This window comes from Dryobates pubescens, chromosome Z (genome assembly GCF_014839835.1).
Source record: "Dryobates pubescens isolate bDryPub1 chromosome Z, bDryPub1.pri, whole genome shotgun sequence".
Lineage (NCBI taxonomy): Eukaryota > Metazoa > Chordata > Aves > Piciformes > Picidae > Dryobates > Dryobates pubescens.
In genome coordinates this window covers 94249066-94263180 of record NC_071657.1, presented here as the reverse complement: position 1 = coordinate 94263180, position 14115 = coordinate 94249066, and the positions used below count along the sequence as shown (strand labels likewise).

Sequence of the window (14115 nt, the reverse complement as noted above, 5' to 3'; positions counted from 1 at the left end):
GCCCTCCCCTTTATGGTCTTGCTGGACAGGAAGGGGGAGCGGAACAGACCAACTCAGACTCAGGGGACCCCTTCTCCCAGGAGGGAGAAACCATGTCCACCTGGATCAGATTTCTTTTGTCCCCTGGGGGAAGCAGGGCTCTTGCAACCCTCCTCCCACCATGGTGGTGTAAGCCAGCACAGTCCACCCCTCTGTTCCACTTTCCTGTCACAGTCCCTTTATCCAGTTGTGAAAAATATGGTATTAGAGTTCTTGATTCAAGTCCTTCTTTATCCCAGCCGTCTCTCTCTCAGAGCGGTCTTTCTGTCTCTGGTGCTGGTTGATGCAGATGGTGCTTGATCTGGGCAGGGATGTGGAGAGGAATCACGAACCAGGAAAAGTCTTTGTCTTTGAAGAGGAGAATCAGGAACAGTCTGTTGCTGTAGGGCATCAGGAACAGGTGCAGGTGAGATGACGCAGAAATCCTCTGGATTAGTGCTTGTGTGCAATGGGTTCATGTTGAATCCTGGATGCTAGGTTGGTATTAAACTAGGAGGGGAAAAACTTGGAACAACTTATAACTATTACACACTGACTATATTACATTGATCTGCATTACCCCTCTGAGTTTATCCCCTCTCAGCCAGAGTTAAGTTTTGCTGTGAGATACACTGAATGTTCCCAGTTTTTAGCATGACCCAGTACGTGTGACCAGGACCCTCATCAGAAACCACCCCTCAGGTTGGTTTGCCCCCACTGGCAGCAGGGGAAACCCACACCGACTTCCCCAGGAGGTTTTTCTCACAAATCACAGGAACTCCATCTCCGTCCGCTGTTTGCAGCAGGTCAGACTGGGCAGGACCAGCTCAGTTTACAGATCCTCTGCTGTTCACTAACCAGGTGGCTTGAGCTAGGTGTCTTTCCCAGTTCTTAAAGATTCCACCCACCATGGCTTTTAGGGTGGTCTTTAGCAAGCCATTGTAGCATTCAACCTTCCATGCAGCTGGTGCATGGTATGGGATATGGTAGATCCACTTAATCCCATGTTCTTTTGCCCAGTCCCTTATGAGATGGCTCTTGAAATGAGTTCCATTGTCCAATTCAGTCCTCTCTGAGGTGCCATGTCTCCACAGGACATTTCTCTCCAGGCCCAGAATGGTGTTGTGGGCAGTGACATGAAGTGCTGGGTAGGTTTCCAGCCACCCTGTACTTGCCTCTACCATGGTCAGTACATGTTGTTTGCCACTGAGATCAAGGAAGGGTGATGTAGTCGATCTGCCATTCCGCTCCCTACTTATACTTTGACCATTTCCCCCCATACCACAGAGGCTTCACGCATTTAGCCTGCTTTATGGCAGTACAGATGTCACACTCATGGATTACCTGTGAGATGGCCTCCACAGATATGTCCACTGATCTGTCCCGAGCCCACCAGAATGTGGCATCTCTCTCTTGGTGGCCAGAAGTGTCATGGGCCCAGTGAGCTAAAAATAGCTTACCCTTGTGTTCCCAGTCCAAGTCTATTTGGGAGATTTTAGCAGCCAGATCTCCTTGGTGGTTGTGCCTGTGTTCCTTAGTGGCTGTGCTCTTGGGGATGTGTGCATTGATGTGTCACACCTTTGTTGCTATCTACAACTACCTGAAGGGAGGTTGTAGACAGGTGGGGGCTGATCTCTTCTCCCAGGCAACCACCAAGAGAACAAGAGAATAGAAATAGAATAGAAATAGAATAGAATAGAATAGAATAGGCCAGGTTGGAAGAGACCTTCAAGATCATCGTCCAACCTATCATCCAACACCACCTAATCAACTAAACCATGCAACCAAGCACCCTATCAAGTCTCCCCCTGAACACCTCCAGTGATGGCGACTCCACCACCTCCTCGGGCAGCCCATTCCAATGGGCAATCACTCTCTCTGTGGGAATGGAGAAAAAGGCATTGGCAGTGTCAGTTGTGGCATACCAGTTGGCTGCCTTTGATTCCAGTTTGTACTGGAGCTCCAACATGTCTGGCACAGCAGTGCTGATTGGAGGAGTCACTTCATTCAGGCCACAGTAGTCCACAGTCAATCTCCATTCCCCATCTGCCTTCCGCACTGGCCATAGCGGAAGCCCTTATTGCCGTCTACAACTACCTGAAGGGAGGTTGTAGCCAGGTGGGGGTTGGTCTCTTTTCCCAGGCAACCAGCACCAGAACAAGAGGACACAGTCTCAAGCTGCACCAGGGTAGATTTGGGGCTGCATGTTAGGAAGAAGTTCTTCATAGAAAGAGCGATTATCCATTGGAATGGGCTGCCCAGGGAGGTGGTAGAGTCACCATCACTAGAAGTGTTTAAGAAGAGACCGGATGGGGTGCTTGGTGCCATGGTTTAGTTGACTAGACAGTGTTGGATGATAGGTTGGACTTGATGATCTCAAAGGTCTTTTCCAACCTGGTCTATTCTATTCTATTCTATTCTATTCTATTCTATTCTATTCTATTCTATTCTATTCGGCTGTTGAAGGGTGAGTGAGTTTTGCTGATTACCTTCTGGCTCTCCAGTCATCAGATCAGTTGGTGTATGGGGTACAGAGAGTCTCTGTTAGTCCTGTATTGCCTGTGACGTACTATGTGAGAGGCAATAGGTAACTTCAAATCCTGCACCTTATGGCTGCCAACTACGGAGGAGTCATCTGACAGTTCGGGTGCGGTAGACAGCTGTTCTTTGCCTGCAGTCTCTACAGCTGCTACCTCAGATGCTCACTTGTAACCCCTAGGGTCCTTAAAACATCCCTCCTGCAGAAAGTCAATGCGAAGAATGCAAGGTGCATCTGGACCAGTCACTATAGTGTGCTTTCCCCATTCATTCCCCGTCAGTCTTATCTCAGCCTGCAGTGCAGTCAAATGTTCTGAGCCTCCTGTGACTCTCTGAATGCTTATGGGCTCAATCCCTTTGTACCTCGATGGTATCAGGGTGCATTGGGCTACTGTGTCCATCAGAGCTCAGTAATTCAGGGCTGCTAAAATGCCAGGCCATTTCACATAGACATCCCAGTACACTCTGTTGCCCCTGGCCTCCACCTGGCTGGAGGTAGGGCACCTCTAATGCTGGCAGTGATTCCCACACTTGTCATAGGGTCCTGTGTTACTAGGAAAATGGTCTCTTGAGCAAGAGGGACCTCTCTGGGAAACTGGGGCAGCCCTTCTCCTAGACAAGTTATCCCCATTGTGGCCACCTTGCAGTTCCTGCACTCTCTTCCAGAGGGCAGAGGTGGGTTGACCATGCAGCTGTCCACATTTTCTCTGTGGTCATGGAGAATCCTCCATAGCGACCCCCTTGACATTGCCTGATTAGCTTGGGGTAATCTCCTAGGGGGACAATGCCTATTCCTGATTGCTGAAACATGGACCCATTCTGAAGCAGAAGGGGAAGGGGAAAAAGAAGTATCGATCCCCTTTTTCAGTTCAGACATGGAGGCCTTAAGCTCTTTAGTCATAGTTTCTATGGCTGAGATTATGGGTCTCTGATTTACACTGTCCTTATATTCCCTCAAGTCACTAGTAAACTCACAGCCAGTTTCAGGGCTTCCATCCGGTCCTGTCAGGAGTATCCCTTCCAGTGTATGTGCATGTTTGTGAGGGGCACCCTGGGTAAGTTTCTTTATGAAAGACTGTTTCATGGGTACCTCATCAGGGTCCAAGGGGAGGAGCTGGCCATCTCCATAAATTATTTCCAGCACAGCCATCTGTCTCAGATACCGTATGCCCTGTTCCATAGCTGTCCATCTAACTGGGGCCCAGGGCAGTTGGTCTTTTGAGCGGTACTGGCTCTTTATGGCATTGAGGATCTGGGCCCAGAGAATGTGTGTTCCATCCGGTTTGGCTAACTCTTTATCCAAACTGGTCTCACAAGTCAGAAAGACTAAAAGCTTCACTTCCCTCTTACCCAGGTCCACCATGTCCACTCCTTCATCCCAGCACCTCAGGGCCCATCTTAGTATTGGCTCAGCCTCTGTCCGTGTGTAATCCAGACGAGTTTGCCTTACTTCCTTTCTGGGCAGAGATGTAATAGTCATCATCTCCTGATCTGAGTCATCCTCATCCACCGGTGGGTTCTGCGAGGTGCTGGGTCCTGCTGACGTGCCTTCCTCACCATCCATGTTTAGAGATGATTTTTGCATCTTTTTCCAGCATGTGGTGACAGATGATAGAGAAACTATGTGGGCTCCTGCATCAGGGGTTAAGTGTGGAAGGTGGGGAGGCAAACACTGGTGTCTAGGGCTGAGAGCAGTTCGCTGGGCAGCACTCACTACAACCCGACCCCTCCCTCTTTGGGTGCCTGTTTGCACAGCGCTTACAGTGTTCACAACACCCCACCCCCAGGGTATCAGAGCTTACTAAGGACTGTATAGTGCCTATTGTCCCTCTGTATAGAATTCTTAATGGGTTAGCACCTCCCCTTTCCACATGGCTAGAGTGAATGCTACTACAAGTATTACATTAAAAAAAATAGAACATATTGTTATATAATGCAATTTTGCCTCAAAGACATTTTTATCTACATGGTTAGTTTCATAGCCTGCTTCTGAAAAATTCTCTTATGTCAGAGAAGTTATCACTGCCAGTGAAATTCATAGAATTTAAGAGGTACATGTCCAACTGCATTGGTAAAGTTTTTATCCAGTTGTTTCTATCCATCTCTATTATTAACCAAACCAAATGATAAGTTATTAGTTTATAGATATGGCTCCAAAAGATCCAGCCAAAAACCCATGCAAAGGCTTGGAACATTAGAATCTTCAAAATCAACATCTCTACTTCCAATCCTTTCTTTCAAAACAAAGTATTATTTTTCAAATAAAATATTATTTTTCAAACCCCACGTTGGAGTGCCAAAACGTTGTGGTGGTTTAAACCTTAACTGGAGTTTAATATACCAAAAAAAAAAAAAGTATAATCTGGAAGTAGAAGAAGTAAATATTTTTAACAAAATAGATATATGGCAATAACAGGGAGGGTTTACAAGGGTGAGGAATAAGGATGAAGAGGAAAATATACAAAATCAAATTTGGATGGCCTTGTATCCCCCACGATGTATGTGGATTTCAGACCTTTAGAGAAGCGTGGATGCAGCAGGGAGAAGATCAGGCCTGACCACATGGCAGAACTTGAACATATATACAGCAATATAATTTTCTTTGCTTATTGCATTCTAGGTTTTTTCATCTGGAATTAAAAAAAAAATAAATAGGAAACTCTGACTGACTTTGATCTTTTTAGACTTAAATGCTAAGACTAACAGTTTTTGAATATTTGGGTTTTTGTTGTTGGGTTTTTGGTTTTGGTTTTGGTTTGGATTATGTATTTCTTGGCTCCATTGTTTTCTTTGTAAGAGTTGCAGAAAATAATGAAATAATGTCATTAATATGAATTGTTAGGGCAACATAGAATGATAGCAGCAATAAAGAAAGGTACAGTCCCCTGAATAACACCATGCCAAAGTTTTATCCCCTCGCTCTTCTGACTTTTTTTGGGGGGGCAGGGGGAGGGTGGGGTGGGTGAGTTGTTTGTGTTTGCATTTGTTTGTGGTGGTTTTGTTTCTTTTTCTTGGTGCAACTACAATATTATTTCATAAATACATTTGTGGAATGCAGCTAGTGTTCCGTTTATACACTAAGAGCATCTAAAAGTGACACCTTTGCTGAAATCATTGTATGTTCCTCACTCAGATTCTCCCACAGCAGAATTATAACAGGAGTAATTTAAAATGGAACAAATAAATGTATGGGGACAAGAGAGAGCTTTCATTAAGCCAAGTATGTCCAACTCCATCTAAGAGCATCAGCTAAGAATTTGACGTATGCCAGGCATTGCATGCTAAGAGAAATAAAAGTTTGGTAAGGAAGCAAATACTGGTCCATTTGTTCAGTATTGTGGGTCAAAGACATCATTTATCCAAGGAAATTAACACTGATTATAAGCTTTCAGATGTGGAAGGTAGACAGTAAAATCACACACCAAGAAATGCTACAAAAAAGGATGCATTAGTACATTCTAGTCACTTTGGGGAAGTTCAGATGTTTTTCTGCTGAAGTGTTCTCAGGGAAAAAATACACCACAGGTTGAACACCTACATTAGATTAGCTGATTTCGTCAGTTCAGAAGGGACCCTTAAAGGTCATCTTGTCCAACCCCTCTGCAATGAGCAGGGACATCTCCAACTAGATCAGACTGCCGAGGACCATAGTAAGTCTCAAGGGGTGGTGCTTCAACCACGTACCTGGTCAGCCTGTTCCAGTATTTTACCACTTTCATGGTAAAGAACTTTGTCCATGTATCTAACCTAAACCTACCCTGCTCCAGTTTAAAACTATTGCTCCATGACTTATTGCTACAAGACCTTCCAAACAGTCCTTCCCCAGCCTTCCTGTAGATCTCCTTCAGATGTGGAAATGTAGCTATAAAGCCTCCCTGGATCCTTCTCTTCTCCAGACTGAACAGCTCCAATTTGTTCCTCCTGTCTTCATAGGAGAGGTACCCCAGTCCTCTGATAATTTTTGTGGCCCTTCTCTGGACCTGTTGGTAGTATCAGTGAGTGAAGGGCCACTACCTGACAAGGGAGCAAGACACATCCAAGCAAGGTACACTCAATCCATATTCCTTTTTCAATAAGAAAGTCTGACAGACTATGCTACCTTAAAAAAGGACTGAATAAGTCAATGAATCAATGACATCATGGCACTCTCCTTCCTATCTTTTATGTAAGTCAAAGATACAGTAATAAATAAAAGTAATATTTTAAGAGATAATTTTTCTAGTATCTAAAAACTCACTAGATCTCAAAGACATTTGCCTTTTTAGAGGCAATGTTTCTTTGAAAAAGCCAGAAATACATATGCAGAAATTGTCAACAAACTGGAATCTGGCCAGCGTGGTGCCCATCCACAAGAAGGGCCGGATGGATGAGCCAGGGATTTCCAGGCCAGTCAGCCTGACCTCAGTGCCAGGCAAGATTATGGAACAGGTCATCCTGAGTGCAATCACACAGCACTTACAGGATGGCCAAGGGATCAGACCCAGCCAGCATGGGTTTAGGAAGGGTAGGTCCTGCCTGACCAACCTGATACATAGAATACATAGAATACATAGAATAAACCAGGTTGGAAGACCTTCAAGATCATCGCGTCCAACCCATCAACCAATCCAACACCACCCAAACAACTAACCCACGGCACCAAGCACCCCATCAAGTCTTCTCCTGAAAACCTCCAGTGATGGCGACTCCACCACCTCCCCAGGCAGCCCATTCCAATGGGCAATCACTCTCTCTGTATAGAACTTTTTTCTAACATCCAGCCTGAACCTCCCCTGGTGCAGCCTGAGATCTCCTTCTATGATCAGGTGACCCGCCTGGTGGATGTGGGGCAGGCTGTGGGTGTAGTCTACCTGGACCTCAGCAAGGCCTTTGACACCGTCCCCCACAGCAAACTCCTGGCCAAGCTGTCAGCCCATGGCTTGGATGGGAGCACACTGTGATGGGTTAGGAAGTGGCCGGAGGGCCGAGCCCAGAGAGTGGTGGTGAATGGTGCCACAGCCAGCTGGCAGCCAGTCACTAGTGGTGTGCCCCAAGGATCAGTGCTGGGCCCCATGCTCTTTAACAACTTTATTGATGATCTGGATGAGGGCATTGAGTCCATCATCAGTAAATTTGCGGATGACACCAAGCTGGGGGCAGGAGTTGATCTGCTGGAGGGTGGAGAGGCTCTGCAGAGGGACCTCGACAGGCTGGACAGATGGGCAGAGTCCAATGGCATGAGATTGAACACATCCAAGTGCCGGGTTCTGCACATTGGCCACAACAACCCCATGCAGAGCTACAGGCTGGGGTCAGAGTGGCTGGAGAGCAGCCAGGTGGAGAGGGACCTGGGAGTGCTGGTTGATGGTAGGCTGAACATGAGCCTGCAGTGTGCCCAGGCAGTCAGGAGGGCCAATGGCATCCTGGCCTGTATCAGGAACAGTGTGGCCAGCAGGAGCAGGGAGGTCATTGTGCCCCTGTACACTGCACTGGTTAGGCCGCACCTCGAGTACTGTGTCCAGTTCTGGGCCCCTCAGTTTAGGAAGGTTGACTTGCTGGAACGAGTCCAGAGAAGAGCAACAAAGTTGGTGAGGGGCTTGGAACACAAGCCCTATGAGGAGAGGCTGAGGGAGCTGGGGTTGCTTAGCCTGGAGAAGAGGAGACTCAGGGGTGACCTTATGGCTGTCTACAACTACCTGAAGGGGGGTTGTAGTCAGGCAGAGGTTGGTCTCTTCTCCCAGGCAAGCAGTACCAGAACAAGAGGACACAGTCTCAGTCTGTGCCAGGGGAGGTTTAGGCTGGAGGTTAGGGGGAAGTTCTGCACAGAGAGAGTGATTGCCCATTGGAATGTGCTGCCCGAGGAGGTGGTGGGATCGCCGTCAGTGTTCGGGAGGAGACTTGACAGGATGCTTGGTTGCATGGTTTAGTTGATTAGGTGGTGTTGGTTGATGGGTTGGACACGATGATCTTGAAGGTCTCTTCCAACCTGGTCTATTCTATTCTATTCTATTCTATTCTATTCTATTCTATTCTATTCTATTCTATTCTATTCTAGTGTGAAACAAAACATCCAAATGAGCAGTCACTTTATCATAATCATGAGTGAAATATTTATTCCTTTCGATTTTGTCTGGTTTTAATTGGAAGAGGTTCACCTAATGCTGTGCATGTGCTTGAGTAATTATGATTGAAGACAGATTAGTGTATTCTCAGTTTCAGTCTGTTGTGGGCATAAAATACCCACAGCATCCTGCTAGAGGCAAGATTTGTAATAGCATATGTATTGCCTCACAGCATAAAGATTTTTAAACTGCTTTTATAAAATGGCAGCTATTAGCTTAATTTTCATTATGTTACCATTTTGCATATTTTGATTTTTCTTGATTGGTAAGCAACTCAAAACAACTGTGCAATGTTACAAAAGCAGAGAAAACCACAATCAGAGTAATTTTACTAATTGCAAGTAGTAAAGAGGCCTAAAATGTACTGATTCAACCATATGTATGGTATAGGAAACGGAGAAAATGTTAGAGTTGTCTCCATATAGTGAATTCTGTTCCAGTCATGCAAATCTGTGTTAAATCATGATTAAAGCTGTGAAAGAATTCTGGGCTTGACATCAGCTTCAAATGTCCTAAAGGCTGTCTCCTTCATTTTATCTCTTCATTTATGGTCTTTTAGCACATTATCTGTTAAATCGGTCAGTTCAAAGGGAGAAAAGGACTTAAGCAAAATTTTCTGCAGAGAAAAAGCAATAATTGCATATAAAGATAATTTAAAAGGCACTTAGCAAGTGGCATTGTATATTTTTTGCATAGGTAGCATTGGGATTTGAAGCACAGATTGCTCATTTTTCACTTCTTAAGCCTCCAAAGAAATGTTTACACAATGAATAACAGTTAGGGCAGGGAGGTAGCGTTAGATTTTGCAGCAGGAGGCCTTGCATCAGCTTTTTAAGACTGCCCCTCACATCTCTAGCTTGGATATTTAAGTTGTCCATGGGGAGATCCTCAACATCCATTTCAAAGAGGTAGCAAGCTCTCAGGCAGCTTTGGGGCAGCAGCGGCCAAAGCATGTTTCCATTTCCCTTTCCCTCTGTAAGGCTGTGGTACATACTTGAGCACCTTTTGCAGTGAGACAGATGAAATTCTGTCTTTGAAAACAGAGGGGAACCCACCCCCTAGTGCTTCTTGCTCTGAGTGGCTATTTGGAGATATGGTGGAGGGGCCACTGATGCCACTGATTCCTTTTCATTTTCCTAAGAGGAATAGGAGGCAGTTTTTTCTATGTTTGCATAACTTTGAAGCACTTTATAGTTAAACTGAAAGTGGAACAAGGCAGATACCAAATTCTCAGCGTTCATAACATTACCACTTTGGTGCCTAGGAGACTTTCCTGGAAAATCTTATATATCTCTAGGTACCTCATATGTAAAGTATCAGGGAAATAACAATTCTGGTCATGATTCAAATGCGGGAAAGGAAGACCTATGGTGAACTCAGGACCACCTCATTGTTTAAATAGGCTTGTGGCAGCTTCTAGTGAATTTTTTATTAAACTAAATATACATAACCATATAAATAGTCAAATACACGTGTAAAAGTAAATATTTTTTAGCAGCTTTCCTTTGCTAGAGTCCAGAGTCAGATGAAATAGAGTGAAACAGATAAAGAGCTTCAGTTGGCTGTATCTTATCTATGCCATCCATAAAAACCTTTGAAATCTAATTGTTCAGACCTTAAAGTTTATACAGCCATATGAACAACACTTGAGTTTTAGCATGTAATTCTTGTATCTAGTCTGATACTGATTTCAAAGAATTCAAAGTTTGGTAGTTTGATGTTTGCCTGGTTTTTAAAACCATGGACCTCGTGCTTTTCTGATGCTACTAGTGGTTTTTAGACACTTTGAACATAGTGTAGCACAAAAATACTATGTGACTGGTCTCAATTCCTTCTCTTAACTTAGCAGTAGTCTTCTTTCACTTATACAAAATAATATTAATGATAAATCATGTCATGTTCAGATTGCTGGGTAAGGTGAGCCACTTGGTAGATAAATCCTATGTGTTCTGTGCAGTGCCACAGCATTCATGCCACCCCAAAGGAAGTACTTACTGTGTAGAATAAGGGGTGGCTTATCCTGTCCTCTAGTTAGAATCATAGAATTGTTAGGGTTGGAAGGGACCTCAAGGATCATCTAGTTCCAAGCCCCTCTGCCATGGGCAGGGACACCTCACGCTAGATCAGGTTGCTCAGAGCCACATCCAGCCTGGCCTTAAAAACCTCCAGGGATAAGGCCTCCACCACCTCTTTGGGCAAACTGTTCCAGTGTCTCACCAGCCTCATAGTGAAAAATTTCTTCCAGACATCCAGTCTGAATCTACCCATTTCAAGTTTTGTTCCATTCCTCTTAGTCCTATCTGACACCGTAAAAAGTCCCTCTCCATCTTAATTGTAGGCCCCCTTAAGATACTGGAAGGCCACAATAAGGGTGTCCTTGGAGCCTTCTCTTCTCCTGACTGAATAGCCTTAACTCTGTCAGTCTGTCCTCATAGGAGAGGTGTTCCAGCCCTCTAATCATTCTCGTTATGTTTACCCAAAAGAAAAAAAAAAACAAGATGAGGGGAGGGAATAAAGCTAAATCTTGTCACTGACTATCAGCCTGTAGTTTTGCAAGTTTTTATTAGAATCGCATCAGTTTGCACAGGTGTAAATCCTATTTAGCCTTGCCACAGCACCCTATTTTAAATAGTAAGCAATTTTTGAAGTGTGTTATGGATGACCAGGTACAAGAGCTGCAAAATGCTTTTCACAATTTTGGATCTTTGGGACTGAGTGTTGACTGGGCCGAAAGCATTGGAGTCATCATGGCATTATTAAGCAGAAAATTCATTTTTAACTGACTTTACGGGTATAACTGAGAGTTACTTCCTGTGACAGCATCTGTGGATTGTTTCTGGTAGTTATAACTCTTGGGTATGTAACTTTCTCTGAAAATACAGGGTGTCTTATAGTTAGAAAATGGTCTGTAAGTCTTGATTCATGGATTATTTCTGAATTATCATTTCAGGCTGCTTTGTCAAAGATCACGTGGCAGTCTGCTGAATGGATAGATGTATTCCTGTGAGCCTTACAAATCCTTGTAAATTTATTAGAATCAAGCAAATTATTTGCTATTACTGCATTTCTAAACATTCTGGAAAGGAACAAACACATGGCTGCAGCCCATAAAAAAGTAATTCAGATATTCTCTCTGATAGGGTACATACTGGTATTTACAAGTGCATGCACACACACACAAAAGAACTTGTAGATATGTTAAGTCTTTTATTTGTGTGCATTCTTTTAGAGGTTTTGATGTATAATGAAGATCATTGTGAACTCAACCCTCTGACATATAAATGAATATGTAAATATTGTCACAAGAGCCAGTGTGGGCTGCACAGAGACATTATTCATTGAACATGAAAATATTTATTGTTTCAGAATAGGACTTCTACTGCCATCACTTGCCTCCTGTAAGATTATCGTTATCAAATAGCATTTATTGTACTTACCTGAATCCCTTCTGCAAATACTTGTGATCTTTGACATTAATCATCCCAGTTTTGAGGCGAGAAGGAATGACAGATCCTATTGCAACAAGTGAGGATAAAAACTATTCCCTCTCTCCTCCTATTGAAATATCAGAAGTTACTCACCTGTAACAACACAGTGACAATAAATTCAACATGGTTTTTTGTCAGTGGAACTGAACAGTATCCTCAGTTTGAGGGTGGGACCTTTGAAGAGGAATATAAATCAGACAGTGTTCTCATGAGAATGCTTTCGTCTTCTGTCCTGCTATTTCATTATTGTGTTTAGCTTCTTGCTATGGGCTGGTTATTTTTCCCTTCCATCTCTAAAAAGATCATTGGTTCCTCTCAGTAGCAGGTATTTTGCGAGCCAGATGCTACCCACCCAATTGCATCATACCTGTGCCAAATTGTAATAGAACTCCACTGCTTCTAAAATGACAGATGAGACTTTTTTTAATTTATTGCTGTGTTGAAGTTAATTTACCTATAAAATGTTTTGATGTCCTGTGTTATGGATTAGGTGTCTAACAGTCTTCCATAGGATACTGCAGAGCAAGCTCGTTACCATTTCAGCCATGTTCACGATGACTGTATAAAAATTAGCTGTGAAGGCATGATGTTCTATCAGAGACAGATTTTACACACAATCTGCTTTATTTTCACAGTAATTATCTTAGGCTTACATATTAAATAGATCTTTCTTAAGGGAAACAAACAAGAAACTGACTTTTCTTTTTCAAGTCTGTTTGCATATACCACAAGCTACCTTTTACCAAGAGAAGATGCTGTTATTCACACCACATAGATAAAACTGGTAGCAATTATACTGTGTACACAAGAGTGACTGTGCTTGTGTCCTGCTTGTATAGAAAAAAATAGCACTCAATATTATCTAATACAATATTATGGGTGAGAAAATAACCCTGTGCAGATTTCTTTTTTCCTTTGCCTCGTTAGGGAGGAAGGGAAGAAAGTACTGACTGTTTTTATCTTGTCTTTTAAATCATAATTCTCTCCCAACCACACCTTACTTCTTGAGGTCTGAGCAATTAAAGTATGTCTGCCTTAAAAACTTACTAATGTGTGTAACGAAGATATGCAGTACAGGTTCACAAAGGCTTTGGAGAGCTTTGATTTTAAAGCAAAACTATAAAACTCACTGAGTAACTTTAACTGAAAAGCAGTGCTGTAATAAAGCCACTAGTGTGGGTAATTCAGTAAATGAAAACATAATTATTTATTTCTGGAAGAATGCATTTTTAATTTCTGTTCACAGGATGTTTAAGGATCTGGCTATTTTGTGACTTGGAGAAACTAGCAAAGAACAGTGTAACTTTGCCAAACAGTGCCAAACCCAGAAATTATTTGGGAAAAACATAAACTTTAACTCTAGTTTTCACTTCTACTTTAATTTCTTTCATTGTTTCTCTCACAGTCCTTAGACTGATTCCTCAATTCCTAATCTGTGCATTTGTCACAGAATATTTATACCCCTTTTCCTCAAAGTCCTCCACAGAAACTGTTTTGTGGGGTTTAGAGAAGAAAGGATTTTCATCTAAACCTTCTACCAGTGTTGCCTTGTCAGAAAAACAGAGTTCCATTTTTCGAGAGATGCTGTGTCACTTAGGCCAATGAACTGGCAGCTTACCAAGCGAGGGTGCAGTGTTGGAATTACATAGAATAATGTGATAAAGCAGGATAACAGTGAATAATAGAGGCATTGTAGTTGGGCATATCCATTAATATCAGGTGTATGCCCCATTACACGTGACATTTAAATTTGCAGTACAGTAATGAACAGAGTAGGGAACAATCCTGCTGCAGGCTGAGAAAATTAGTGGTCTCTATCTACAGCAGCTGAAGGTAATTCTCCAGTTGGGTGGCCTGGGTTTCTATGTCACACCCACACTAAAGTCATACACTTGCTCAAAACAGAGTTTAACTTTATAATTGATGTTATATGCAACTTTCAACATACTTCCCTGGATGTCAAAGAGTTT

At 43.2% G+C, this 14115-nt stretch overlaps 1 protein-coding gene across 1 annotated transcript in view; it reads left to right on the top strand.

The window, feature by feature from the left end:
- The window catches only part of HCN1 (hyperpolarization activated cyclic nucleotide gated potassium channel 1), a 219261-nt gene that overhangs the window by 140051 nt on the left and 65095 nt on the right, over positions 1–14115 (top strand). The window lies entirely within an intron of this gene.